The 12,782-nt window shown below is 40.5% G+C and overlaps 1 long non-coding RNA gene and 1 pseudogene across 1 annotated transcript in view; both read left to right on the top strand.

Annotated features, from left to right (window-relative positions):
* The window catches only part of LOC149124837 (uncharacterized), a 339,759-nt gene extending 334,204 nt beyond the window's left edge, over positions 1-5,555 (top strand). The window contains exon 3 of the long non-coding RNA XR_016211599.1: positions 5,488-5,555. This is a non-coding gene — a long non-coding RNA (uncharacterized LOC149124837). The remainder of the gene's footprint in view (positions 1-5,487) is intronic.
* A 5,998-nt stretch (positions 5,556-11,553) lies between these two features.
* Positions 11,554-12,570, top strand: LOC138843354 (cyclin-C pseudogene; annotated as a pseudogene).
* The last annotated feature ends 212 nt before the right edge of the window (positions 12,571-12,782 follow it).

The following is a 12,782-nucleotide window of genomic DNA, read 5'->3' as shown; positions in this document are numbered from 1 at the left end:
CTGTAGTTCAAGGATTTGCTTTTGAAAACTTCTAAATGTTCTTATCATAAATTTTTTGAAATCCGTATCTTGCATTTCTTCTATCTCATCATCTTCATACTCTTGGCTTGGGGTGTTTTGCTTATTTGGAGGCATCATAGTGTCATCGTTGATCTTGCTCCCTCTATTTCTGTGTTTGTTACTCGGCATAGTTAATTCTTCTTGCGTCACTGTGCATTTTTTTTCTTTTTTTTTTTTTATTTATACTGTGTCCGTGTTAAGTGGACTGCCTGCTGTTGGAGGAGCCTTGGAGGCTTGAGATGGGTGCGGCCTGAGAGCTCTGCCTGGTTCTTCCAGGTTAAGGGTGTGCAAAGGTGACACCCTCAGGTTATGCGTGGTAAATCTCTCTCTTTTTATTTATTTATTTTATTTATTCAGGGGGTAAGTAACACCGCAGGGCAGGGCTGTGCAGAATTGATGGTATTTAGCTTCCAGTCTTTGGCTCCTCTGGACTCCCACTGGGTTGCCTAGGCTACTGAATTGTAGTGACTCAGTTCCTTAGCTCTCCCCCATTGATATGTAAATCCAGAGAGCAGGCCTGCTCTTTGTCTCTTGGGAATTCTAGCCTTGCAGCCTTGTAACCTTTGCAAGGTTAGGGGGAAGAGAAACCCCGAAGCTTTTTTTTTTCCTTCTTTCCGGTAGTGAGTTTGCTGCACTTTCCAGTCCCCCTCTAGATTCTGACCCCCGTTTCCCCACCAATGTCTCGGGTTATTGAGCTCACCTCCCCTTCCAGCGCCGATGTGTGGACTCGGAGCCCTGAGCGTCCCAAGTCTCCCCGCTGTTGTCTGTGTGGCATGCACTCCCCTTGGAGCACTGGGGCTTCTGCGGCTGGGTCCCGCGACTTGGCTTCCGCGCGGTGGACGACCTTGTTCTCCCAGTAGGTCCTCCGATTCACGATTCCCGTGCAATTTTTTCCTGGTTCTTTTTTCTGCGGCTACCGTAACTCCCCTTTTATTAAACTAAATTTTCCCGGACTATCGGTGCGCGCCCTCACTATTCCGCCATCTTGGCTCCGCCTATGTGGCAGTTTATTTTCCTCGTACCCCATTTGGATTTGCAAGAAACTTCTTGGCTCAGAGTGGGACAGAAGACAGTCCTACAGGATCACATGCCTGGTGAGACCTTGCAGCACTTGAGTGTGTCAACATGTGAGACCCACTCCACAAAGCCATCATGACCGTGAACCCCTACACACAAACGCCGTCCCTTTTTAAGACCCCTACAGTTTGACTCATTTGTAGCTCTGAGAGCTTTGCTTCCCCCCCCCCCCCCCGTAACAGGTGCTCTTCCAAGCACAGTTAAAAACTTATGGGAGGGCCGGCGCCAAGGCTCACTAGGCTAATCCTCCGCCTGCGGCACCAGCACCCTGGGTTCTAGCCCTGGTTGAGGTGCCAGATTCTGTCTTGGTTGCTCCTCTTCCAGTCCAGCTCTCTGCTGTGGCCTGGAAAGGCAGTGGAGGATGGCCCAAGTGCTTGGGCCCCTGCACCCACATGGCAGACCAGGAGGAAGCACATGGCTCCTAGCTTCGGATCAGCAGAGCGCACTGGCCATGGTGGCCATTTGGGGAGTGAACCAACAGAAGGAAGACGTTTCTCTCTGTCTCTGTCTCTGTCTCTCTCACTGTCTAACTCTGCCTGTCAAAAAAATATATATATAGGAGGCACTGGCGTTGTGGCAAAGTGGGTAAAGCCACGGCCTGCAACCCTGGCACCCCATACAGGCACACTGGTTCCTTGTGGATGTTTGAGGGAGTGAAGCAGCAGATGGATGACATATCTCTCTCTCTCTCTCTCTCTCTCTCTCTCCCCCCTCCCCTCCTTCCCTCTACCCTCTCTCTCCCTCTGTAACTCTTCCAAATAAATAAATAAATCTTAAAAAAACAGAAAGGGGATGTGTTTTCTGTTACATCCCCTTAATAGTCTCATGTTTGAACCTGATTCTTAACCCTCCAGCTTTGTTTCTTGTGGTATCCTGTTTAACTACTGCTTAGAGCTAAATGGAAGCCAATGTAATAATTTCTGATTTAAAGTTTCCAATGTTTGATTTCATGAGACTTGATTTGCACCTATAAATAACACATTTTTAACTTTTTAAACATATTTGCTTGTTTGAAAAGCAAAATGACAAAGCAAGGAAGAGACAAAGAGAAAAAGAGAGAAGGAGAAATCTTACATCTACTGGTTCACTCCCAAAATGGCCCCAACCAGTGGGCCTGGGTGTGAACTCAAAATGTCCACAACCACCAGGGCTGGACCACGCTGAAGCCAGGAGCCAGGAACTCCATCCAGGTCTCCAACATGCATGGCCGGGACCCAAGCACTTGGGCCATCCTCCACTGCTTTCCCAGGTTCCTTAGCAGGGAACTGGGTCCGAATTCATCTGGTATTCAAACTGGGGCTCCGATATGGGATGCTGGCCTCTCAAGCCATGGCTTAAACCCCTACACTGCATCGGTCCCTAATTTTTTATTTTGAGAAAAGTTCAGATTACAGACATGTTACAAAAAGAAGTCAAATTCCCACTGGCTTTATCCCCAGCTTTCCCAGTTTACATTTTATAAGATGATACTGAAGTTATCACAAGGATACTAATCATAACACTATTGCTGAATCACTATTGGGATTATACCAGGTTTTCTGGAAGTATTCTTTGTTTTCCTCTTCCAAGAACTAATGTAGGATTCTACACTGCATTTATTTTCCAAGTCTCTTAATCTCTTCTAATCGGTGATGGTTGCTTAGTCTTTATTTAAGATCTTGAGATTGATGAAGAGTCACATCAATTGTATGTAGAATGTCCTTCAGTACAGAACCGTATATTTTTCTTGATCAGGTTCAGAATGGATCTTGTTAGGAGGGACGTGTGTGCAATGTACCCATCTAACGTGCACCCTAGGAGAGGAGACATGATGTGGACATGTCATTCCTGGTGAGGGTGAGAATCACTTAGTTACCATGCACTTAGCTCACTTGTGTTTTGCAGATTTCTTCACCGTGAAGATGCTATGACTCTCTTTGCAATTAACAAATATTTACTGAGTGCAAACACTCTGAGGACATCCAGTCATCCTGTTGCTCTTTAAATTTTCTATCACGATTTGAATATCTACAGTGGATTTTACCTGTAGGATGATTCCTGTGGTGTTGTATGATGATAATTTTCTAATTCTGTTATTCTTTCTAAATTTTCTCTTACTGATTTCCAAAAATTATTCTTTTTGGAAGAGATGTCTTTTTAAACCATTTTTACTAAAGTATTTATCCATACAGCAAAGACAAGAGGGTATGTATTTCATTCTTGAGTTTATAATCCATTATCATCATTAATAGTTGAGTAGCTCAAAAGTTTCTATCTTTGGCCACTGGGAACACTTCCACCTTGACTCTTATTTTTAGCATTGCCTTTAGTGTAAGCTTTTCCTAACTTTGAGCTGGTACAAGATACACTAGTCTCATCCAGTATTTTTTCCTACCCCAACCCTGGAATTAACTACTTCTCAAAGGATCTCTGATTCCTTCGAATGAAAGTTAAGATCAAGATTTGAATGTTAGGTATACTCCTTGTTACTGTGATGTCATTGCTCCTAAGTCCCTTCAGAGCACAAAGCAAAGTAATATTTTTATACACTAACCCAATTACCTTTACCCACCTATATGTATTTCTTTTCATATAAATGTATGTAACTATATCTTTCTATCACTATCCACAAGCTTCATTCCAATAACTCTGACCTAATGGACATCACAATTCCAGCAACTTCCTCATTATTTAAAACTTCTCTCTTGAATAATAAAACCATAACTATCAATATGTGAAATACACTTTCTTATTTTTTCAATGCTACCATTCAAGTAGTTTAAAATTCACTAAGATATTGCCCCATGAGAAACACCTTCACCCAGAAGAGCACATTTTCTGGATGCTTTTCATTTCTAATTTTACAATAGTCTATCAAAATACTACAATCTGTCCTTTACCTTCAATGACTTTATTGTGGTTATGATATTCATTTTCAATATGTAATTTTCTAACATAGTATAATTTGCTTCAAACTTCATGTCCTGTTGGGTTCCCCTCACATTCATGCTGATTTTGTTAAAGTTCTAGTAATAAAATATATTACCTGAAGGCCGGTGCCATGGCTTACTAGGCTAATCCTCTGCCTTGTGGCGCCAGCACACCGGGTTCTAATCCTGGTCGGGGTGCCGGATTCTGTCCCGGTTGCCCCTCTTCCAGGCCAGCTCTCTGCTGTGGCCAGGGAGTGCAGTGGAGGATGGCCCAAGTGCTTGGGCCCTGCACCCCATGGGAGACCAGGATAAATACCTGGCTTCTGCCATCGGATCAGTGCACTGCGCCGGCTGCAGCGCGCCGGCTGCAGTGGCCATTGGAGGGTGAACCAACGGCAAAGGAAGACCTTTCTCTCTGTCTCTCTCTCTCACTGTCCACTCTGCCTGTCAAAAAAAAATATATTAATGTAGTATACAATTTTGAATTTTGTGTCATGTGTCAAATACATTCTCTTATAGAAGACTTTGATCATCCAGAAACTCTTTCACATCCCACATTTGCACTCACCTACTGTGCCCAGACTCTAAACTCTAGCAAATGTTGAACTATTTTCATTTCCTGTAGGGCCAGCTTTTCCAGAATGTCATCTAAATGAAATCAGAGACAATGAAAACTTTGGAATCTGGCTTCTTTAACTTAGTAGAATGCATTTAACACTTACCCATGTTGCTGTATTAGCCCATAATTCTTTTTATTGTTAAGCAGTTATCTGTTCTATGGATATAATATAATTTATCTATTTTGTCTGAAAGATATCTTGGTTGTTTCCTGATTTTAGTGATCAAGAATAAAGCTCCTATGAATATTCATAAGAAAAATTCTGAATAAAGAGAAGCTTCTTTTTCTTTTGAGTAAATACTTAACTGTAACATACTCATACTAAGGCAACAGTATGCTTATAAGAAACCAGCAACCTCCCTCTGTCACTATGCCTTTCAAATAAATAAATCTTAAAAAAAAAAGAGAGAAACCAACAATTTTTCTAAAGTGGCTGTATAATTTTACATTCTTACAACCAATGTATTAAAGTAGCATACCATTATAGTTTCACTTCACATTTCTTTATGGATAATGAAATTGGTCATCTTTTTTATATGCTCATTTGTAAGCTTGAAATTTTTACTAATTATTGCCTTTTATATATTCTAGATGAATTTGTCCACAAGAAATGTAATTTACAAATATTTATTCCCATTCTGTAACTTTTCATTCCTTTAGCAGAACTGAGCAGAAGTTTCCAATTTTTACAAAGCTCAATTTATTTATTTTGCGTTATTCCTCATATTTTGTTGATATGTTTAAAAATTCTTTGTCTAGCCCAAATCACACATATCAAAATTTCTCCTATATTTTCTTCTAGAAGTTCTTTTTTTTTTAAAGGCAGAGTGGACAGTGAGAGAGAGAGACAGAGAGAAAGGTCTTCCTTTGCCATTGGTTCACCCTCCAATGGCCGCCGCAGCTGGTGCACTGCAGCCAGCACACTGTGCCAATCCGATGGCAGGAGCCAGGTATTTATCCTGGTCTCCCATGGGGTGCAGGGCCCAAGTACTTGGGCCATCCTCCAGTGCACTCCCTGGCCACAGCAGAGAGCTGGTCTGGAAGAGGGGCAACCGGGACAGAATCCGGCACCCCGAGCGGGACTAGAACCCGGTGTGCTGGCACCGCAAGGCGGAGGATTAGCCTAGTGAGCTGTGGCTCCGGCCTTCTAGAAGTTCTAAACTTGCATTTCTACTTATATGGTCAATGATAGCTATGTTAAATTTTGTGTAAGGTATAAGATATTGTCGAGCTTAATTTTTTAATGTGATGACAATTATTCTAGTGTAATTTTGGGGGGAAACTATTATTTCTCCATTGAATTGTCATTGCAAACTTTGTCAAAAATTTCTTATCTGTATATGAGTCCATTGTGAATTTCCTATTCTGTTCCACCAATCTATTTTTATAGATTTCCAACCAATACCACACTTTTGTTAGCATCATGGCTTTATAATACTTCTTAAGATCAATTACCATTATTCCTTTAGTTTTTTCCTTCTTAAAATTTGTTTCAGTTATTCAAAGTACTTTATATTTCCACAAAAAACCTGTAGGATAAAATTACCAAGATCTACAAAGTGGAATTGTGACTGCAATTTTGCAGAAACCATCAACCAACTTATGGAGACTTGACATCATAACAATATAAAGCCTTCCAGGCATGGAAATAACATGGCTTCATTTCTACGGGCCTTCTTTAATTACTGTCAGCATGATTTTGCTTCTTCTTTTCCAATATGCATGTTTTCTAATTTTTTTGATTCTCCTGTTTCACTGCTTAGGATTTTCAGGAAGACACTAAGGAAGTTCTGAGAGGGGCCATTCTTGCCTTGTTCCCAATTTAGGGCAGGCTAGAGCAGGGGAGCAGGGAGATGAATGCATTCAGTTCTACTGTTGTGGGCAATGAGATCCCCAACTGGGTTTGTTTCAGATTCCAAGTTTGCAGACAGATATTTAAAAAATACACACACACACACACACATATATATATATATAAATATATATTTGAAAAGCAGAGACAATAAAGGTGGAACTCTCATCCACTACTTCACTCTTCAAATGCCCACAACAGCTGGGACTGGAACAGGACAAAGCCAGAAGCCAGAAACTCAGTCTGGGTCTTCCACATGGGTAGCAGGGATTCAAGTACTTGATTCATCACCTGCTGTCTCCCAGGGTAGGCATGAGCAGGAAGCTGGAATCGGGAGTGGAGCCAGGACTTGAATGCATCTCATAATAACTCAAGCTTGCAACATATCAATAAATAATTAACTCACAAAGTATGAAGCGGGAGACTCTAGGTGACTTTCTACAATGTCCAGCAAGGAACAAAATGAATTGAAATCAGGCCTGCCGTGTGCTAGTGAGATGTGCTCCTCATCTGGAGAGAAGGGGCAGAAAGGAGAGGAGGAGGAGTCTTCCCTGCCAGCCCCTTGTTTATCACAGCACTGGAAGCGGGCAAGCACAGACCATTCCTGCTCACATGCTGTTCCCTCCAACTTTCTCTCACTTGATTAGATGCATGCTTTTTTCCTACCCTTCCTCTCCTAGTCAGAATATGGCCAACCACACAGAACAAAGATGCATTGGACATCGAAGTGGTTGTTATTTGCAGATGTATTTCCCATGAGGTGGAGGGACTGAAGCTAGTCACATTTAAGCATTGACACTTTTATGGAGTTTTGAGAGGGAGCATCCCCCAAGTCACAAAAGAAAAAGAAAGAAGAGAGCCTCTTCAAAGATCAAAGGTGCTGGAAAATCATCACCTTGTTGAGATGCCTTTCACGTGGACTCTGTTGACAACAGTATAAGCACATCTAGCAAAAAGAGAAAAGGCTGATTTGCTTGATTATAAATCTGTTAAAGAGATCTTTGGGGGTGAAATGAACATACACAGAAAAATCAGTGACAGAGAGTATTAGAGTGAAGCAAAAGCATCAGTTTTAGTGAAGGAAATGGAACAATTTACGTGTTTATAGTTTTTTTTCTAGTGAATACCTCTCTGCACATTAACAATTTCATTTTCTAATTGTTATATAACCCTCTTGATCATTAACCACTTTCTTTCTACTGTTGATAAATGAACATTTCTAATGCTCACTTTATAGAATGTAAACCATATATCCTAATGTGTACATGTGTATGTGTGTGTGAGTTTGTATGTGTGCGCACCAATCCATAACTGCTTCCCATTCAACAAAGCATACTGACACGGCAGAAATTTTCATTTTAATATAAAGTACCATATGAATTTTGATGAGTTTTCATCTCTTAGGCATATGATCTCATTTTTTGTAAATTACCAAAATTTAACTGTTAATCTGTCCATCATTGCAGCCAATACATTTTTTAAATGAAGAAAATTATATTAAAGCACCCCAAATGTAATGTATAGCTGAAGGTAGAGTTGGACTTGAGTTCATATAAGAAATATTTAGGGGCCTTCCCAATGCTTCATCATATAAAAATAAAGAGCCAATTGAATATTCTTTAAAACAAAATAGTATGGGGGCCGGTGCGTGGCTCACTTGGTTAATCCTCTGCCTGCAGTGCTGGCATCCCATATGGGCACCGGGTTCTAGTCCCGGCTGCTCCTCTTCCAGTCCAGCTCTCTGCTGTGGCCCAGGAGTGCAGTGGAGGATGGCCCAAGTGCTTGGGCCCTGCACCCGCATGGGAGACCAGGAGAAGCACCTGGCTCCTGGCTTCGGATTGGCACAGTGCACCAGCCATAGTGGCCATTTGGGGAGTGAACCCACGGAAGGAAGACCTTTCTCTCTGTCTCTGTCTCTCTCTCTGTCAAATAAAAAAAAAAAAGTAAAAGAAAAAAAAAAAGCAGTGCAATGCCCTCTTTGAGTGGGTGATCATCATTTCCAGGCATTGTTGTGTGATTTGGCAAATGGTTGAAAGAATAATTTAAATATTCAAAATTCAGAGATAAAGACTCTTTATCATGTAATTTGATGACCATCAATATTTTTTAATCATCTTCTTCTTCCTATACCTTCTGATACATATACTTCATGAGATCACTTATTAATTGCTATTTATTAGAACATTGATTAACATTTACACTGTAAATCAATGTCTATATAAAACAAGGTACCCTTGAGAAATCAAAATTTAGTTCCAAATACTTTAAACCTTTAAAATGATTACAGCTACATGCAACTAAATTATCTAAATTCTCTTATTTTTCTATCGTGTAATCAATGCACCTCATTTTATAAGTAGAAACCTGTTCACCAACTGATAAAAAACCAATCAAGACTAGCAGCGCTGCTTTTGTCTCCATGCCCCAAGTAAATTATAGCAGACGTTCAAACAAGGTCTCCACAACACCTTCTCACAATGCAATGCCTTCAACCCAGGTAAATGATACCTCGAGGGTTTTTTTCCCATGTAATTCTTGTTTTACAGGTTTTTACATCTTTTTATTCACTGCATAGAATAGAAACACTATGCAAGACACTTATTTAAAACAGCTAGAGGTAAAAAGCACTCTCAATAAAGCTGCCCTTACCTTGGTAATAAATATTAATCATATGTCTGTCCAGATAAATTCCAAATTTTTGTTCGTGTTTTCATTAACAGGAAAATAGACACTACCCTCATTATACAAGGGTATTCCAAAATTTTGCAAAAAAAATTTTAAAAGCTAAGTTAAGAAATAAGATCCTTTTGGTGCAAAACTATTTGAAATCCATGCCTAGTTTGCTCATAATACGCATTTTTCATGAACTTTTGAAGACTCCTTATGCAGTTAAACAACTTACTTATGGGTCACCCAGTCAAGGTTTTATTTCTCTGAATATTGACTTTCCTTTGCAATCATATTATCTTGCTGTAGCCAGTATTAACTCAGAGAAAGGAAAAATAAAAAAAAGCAAAACTAGCCACAACCAGGCGTTCTCCTAAAGGTAAAAATCTGTCAGAAATACAACTTTATGATACTTTCCATTGTCTTTTATCAGTGTCCAAAAGGGAAGAAAAATGGAAAAGCAAAGGATCACTCTTTTCCTCACTAACACCTCAAGAACATACAGTTCACTGCATAGCAGGATCATTGATGTCGGCTACTGAAACCAGAAGAATCTGTAATCACCAGCAGTCTGGTTCTATTTGTGAAACAGATTACTATGCTTTCAGAGTGCTAATGATCTACCTCTCTAAAAATATCAAATTAGACAAAAGTCGCTACAATATTAGAATCACCATTCACCTGAGACAACAACATCGCTTTGTAGAAATTACTCTAATCTACCTCTGGAGTGAAATTCTTCACACATTGACAGTCAGCATAACCTCTGCCTCACGTGTGAAACGCGGGGCCGGGTGCATTTCCCAAACGGGAGAACTCACTGAGAGCCTGTACTGAAGCTGCCTCACATCTAACCTTTTCAAAATTTTAAGTCTTTATATGTTTTATCACCTCTGGATTAATTCATGTGTAGTAGGCCTTTCAACAGCTTAAAAGGTTATTAGCTCATATACGAATATAAAGTTTCCTTAATTTTTTGAAATATGAGATAATAGCAAACAAAGAATATTTTCAACAGACTAACAGCTACACCAGTGGAGTCCTAGGTTTAAAGTCAGAATAACACTGTTATCCTGGGCGGCCAATTATTAAGCCAGTAGCTTTGTATAAATATTGAGGCATCATTTTTCATATATAATAGAGAACCAGGAAAACTTACCTTGTCTGATACAGTCTTGTTGATACCACCAAATGAGATAAAGTGTATAAAGGTGCTATTCAAATCATAGTAGTTTCCTTCACCTCAAAAAACATGATTTGCAAATTTTACACACTATTTTAGTTAGTACTTAAATATGCTCATTAGGCTCAAATGCCATATCAGTTATTAAATAATGCATTTATGCTTATTATATTTAAATATCATTAGTTATTTATAAATAATATACTACTGATGAAATTAAAAGGGAGTAACAGCATCTTAGTATTAATCAGATCGTTTGTAAGGAAAGCTGAGCAGTAGTTTAGATCTGCTCACGACATTGTTATGCGCCCGACACCTTGCATTTACCTTTACAGATAAGAAAATAGCACAACAGACTTGACCGAGGACCCTGCAGGTCACATGGAAAGGTGAATCACCAAGTAGTAGTCAGAGTGATCCTATCTGGAGCAACGTCTTATGACTGTGTCAAAAGATAGGGGCAACAGAAGAAGAGAAATTGCAAACCACTTGCTCTTGTGAGAACTATGAAAATATCTGACAATAATTGGTAGGGAGATCACAAATAATTTTTTTTTAGTTTTTTGTCACAGGCATCCTCATTTGCCACACCGATGACATTAAGTATATATTAATTATCCAATGATTTTTCAATGCTTCCCACTCCTATTTCCTCTCACGTGGGAGGCCCTACATGTGCTGAATGTACATGGGAACCACTCCCTCTGCCAAGGCTGTTTGAAAGAATACCCCATCCCAGTCATGAGTGCAGAAACACACGGTGATTAGGCTTCAGCATGATTTGTTTTAAGGGGACACGACACTGGAGCGCAAGGTGACATAAATGAGCTAGCACAGCTCTTGGCTTACGTTCAAAACTCAGCAAGTGCTGTGTGGCCTCTGTTTTGGGGATTCTGGTGCCACGGGTATTGCACTACTTCTGTTCTCCCCTTTACTTCATGATATGGTTTCAGCTTTCATTTGCTGGAATCATTCTTGAGCATTGTGTTTGGGAGAGCATGTAGAGAGTGCATTTCTCCTTTCTCCCTGCTTTTAAATTACAGGTTGTTTGCTGGCTTTAAGATTTTGAATCCTAGAGCTTTTACTCTGGGTTCTGGAGAAGCTGGTCAGAAGCCTTTTCCCAAAGGCTGAGCAGAGCTTAGCGGGGCCATGGGGGCTCCACAGGCAGCTCCACGGGCTGGTGCTTTTTCATCAGGGCAAGCTGCGTCCTGGCAGGGCACTCTTGGCCCAGCTCCCACTATTTGCATCGGATTCAAGATAAACAAGAGCTGTTGCAGGGGTGCCAGAAGGACTTGAAATTCCTCTCAGAAGAAGAGTATTGGAAATTTACAAATATTTTTTACAGATATTGTCTAGGCATTAGGTGAACATCTTAAGTTAAGACAAGTTATTGTCACTGCTACAGTCTATTCTGAGACATTCTATGCCAGATAATCTCGGAAAAGTATAAATCTTGTATGAATGGCTTCTACCTGTGTGCTTTTGGCACCCGAAGGAGAGGAATTTGGAGTAGTCGCAAACGCAAGATCGGTTCCTGCTGCTACTTCTGTATGGGAAGGTGGGTTTGCAGATGCTTTTCCAAAGGAACTTGCTCACGGGATGAATCCTATATTGGAATGTGAACTCCATATTCTAGAATTAACGGGCTGTTGCTTGGGTTTTTATTACCCTCGTAGACTTTTGCTCCAGTATGTGCAGGGCATGGGCTAAGAAGCCGCGTTGCTTCCCCCTGCTGGGTGCAGTGAGAGACGCCTACCGAAGGGAACTTTGTCCACAGCTCACCTCCACGTGGCCTGTGCTGTGCAGCAGAAGAGTGCCCGACAGTGGTTTGCTGAGCTTCCTGGGGATTCGGAGAAGATTTTGGAAATTATCAGGTTATTTTAAAACTATATGAACAGTGGGAGCATTTTGATGAGAGGAGAGAGATGGCAATGATTCTCATAGGAGGGCAAACCCAAAGCCACCTCCCAGCAGTGAAGGAGAGCAGGATCCGAATGGAAGGCAGAACTCCAGCTGCGCCCAGTCGAAAGACCTTCCCAGGAATTCAGCAGTGGACTGCTTGGAGAGGAACCGCTGGACAGAGTTCACTCCCGTCTTCAGTGGTGGCACACAAATGAACATGGAGAGCTTGTTTCTGTCAAGCATACTGGGAAGTGATTTTACTTTTGCAAAATACGTTTTTCCTTACCTAAGTCGATTCTAGTACAAAATCTATTATAATCTCCTGGTTATAAAAGTATGACAAGGTTCTAAGAGGAGCTGCAGACATTTCAAAATTAATAACTTTCATTTAATATTTCTTAACTTGGATAATAGAAAAACTTTTTAAGTTTAAAATCATCTTTGTTCACTGAGGTACCGCAAAAGGACATAAAAATTCAAGATGTGAGAATTGTTTTTCTTTCATAAGTTAAA

The sequence above is a fragment of the Oryctolagus cuniculus genome, chromosome 8, assembly GCF_051225735.1.
Source record: "Oryctolagus cuniculus isolate XC-2025 breed Fujian yellow rabbit chromosome 8, ASM5122573v1, whole genome shotgun sequence".
Classification (NCBI taxonomy): domain Eukaryota; kingdom Metazoa; phylum Chordata; class Mammalia; order Lagomorpha; family Leporidae; genus Oryctolagus; species Oryctolagus cuniculus.
The sequence above is the reverse complement of the archived record's forward strand: the minus strand, read 5'-3'. Positions and strand labels throughout refer to the sequence as shown.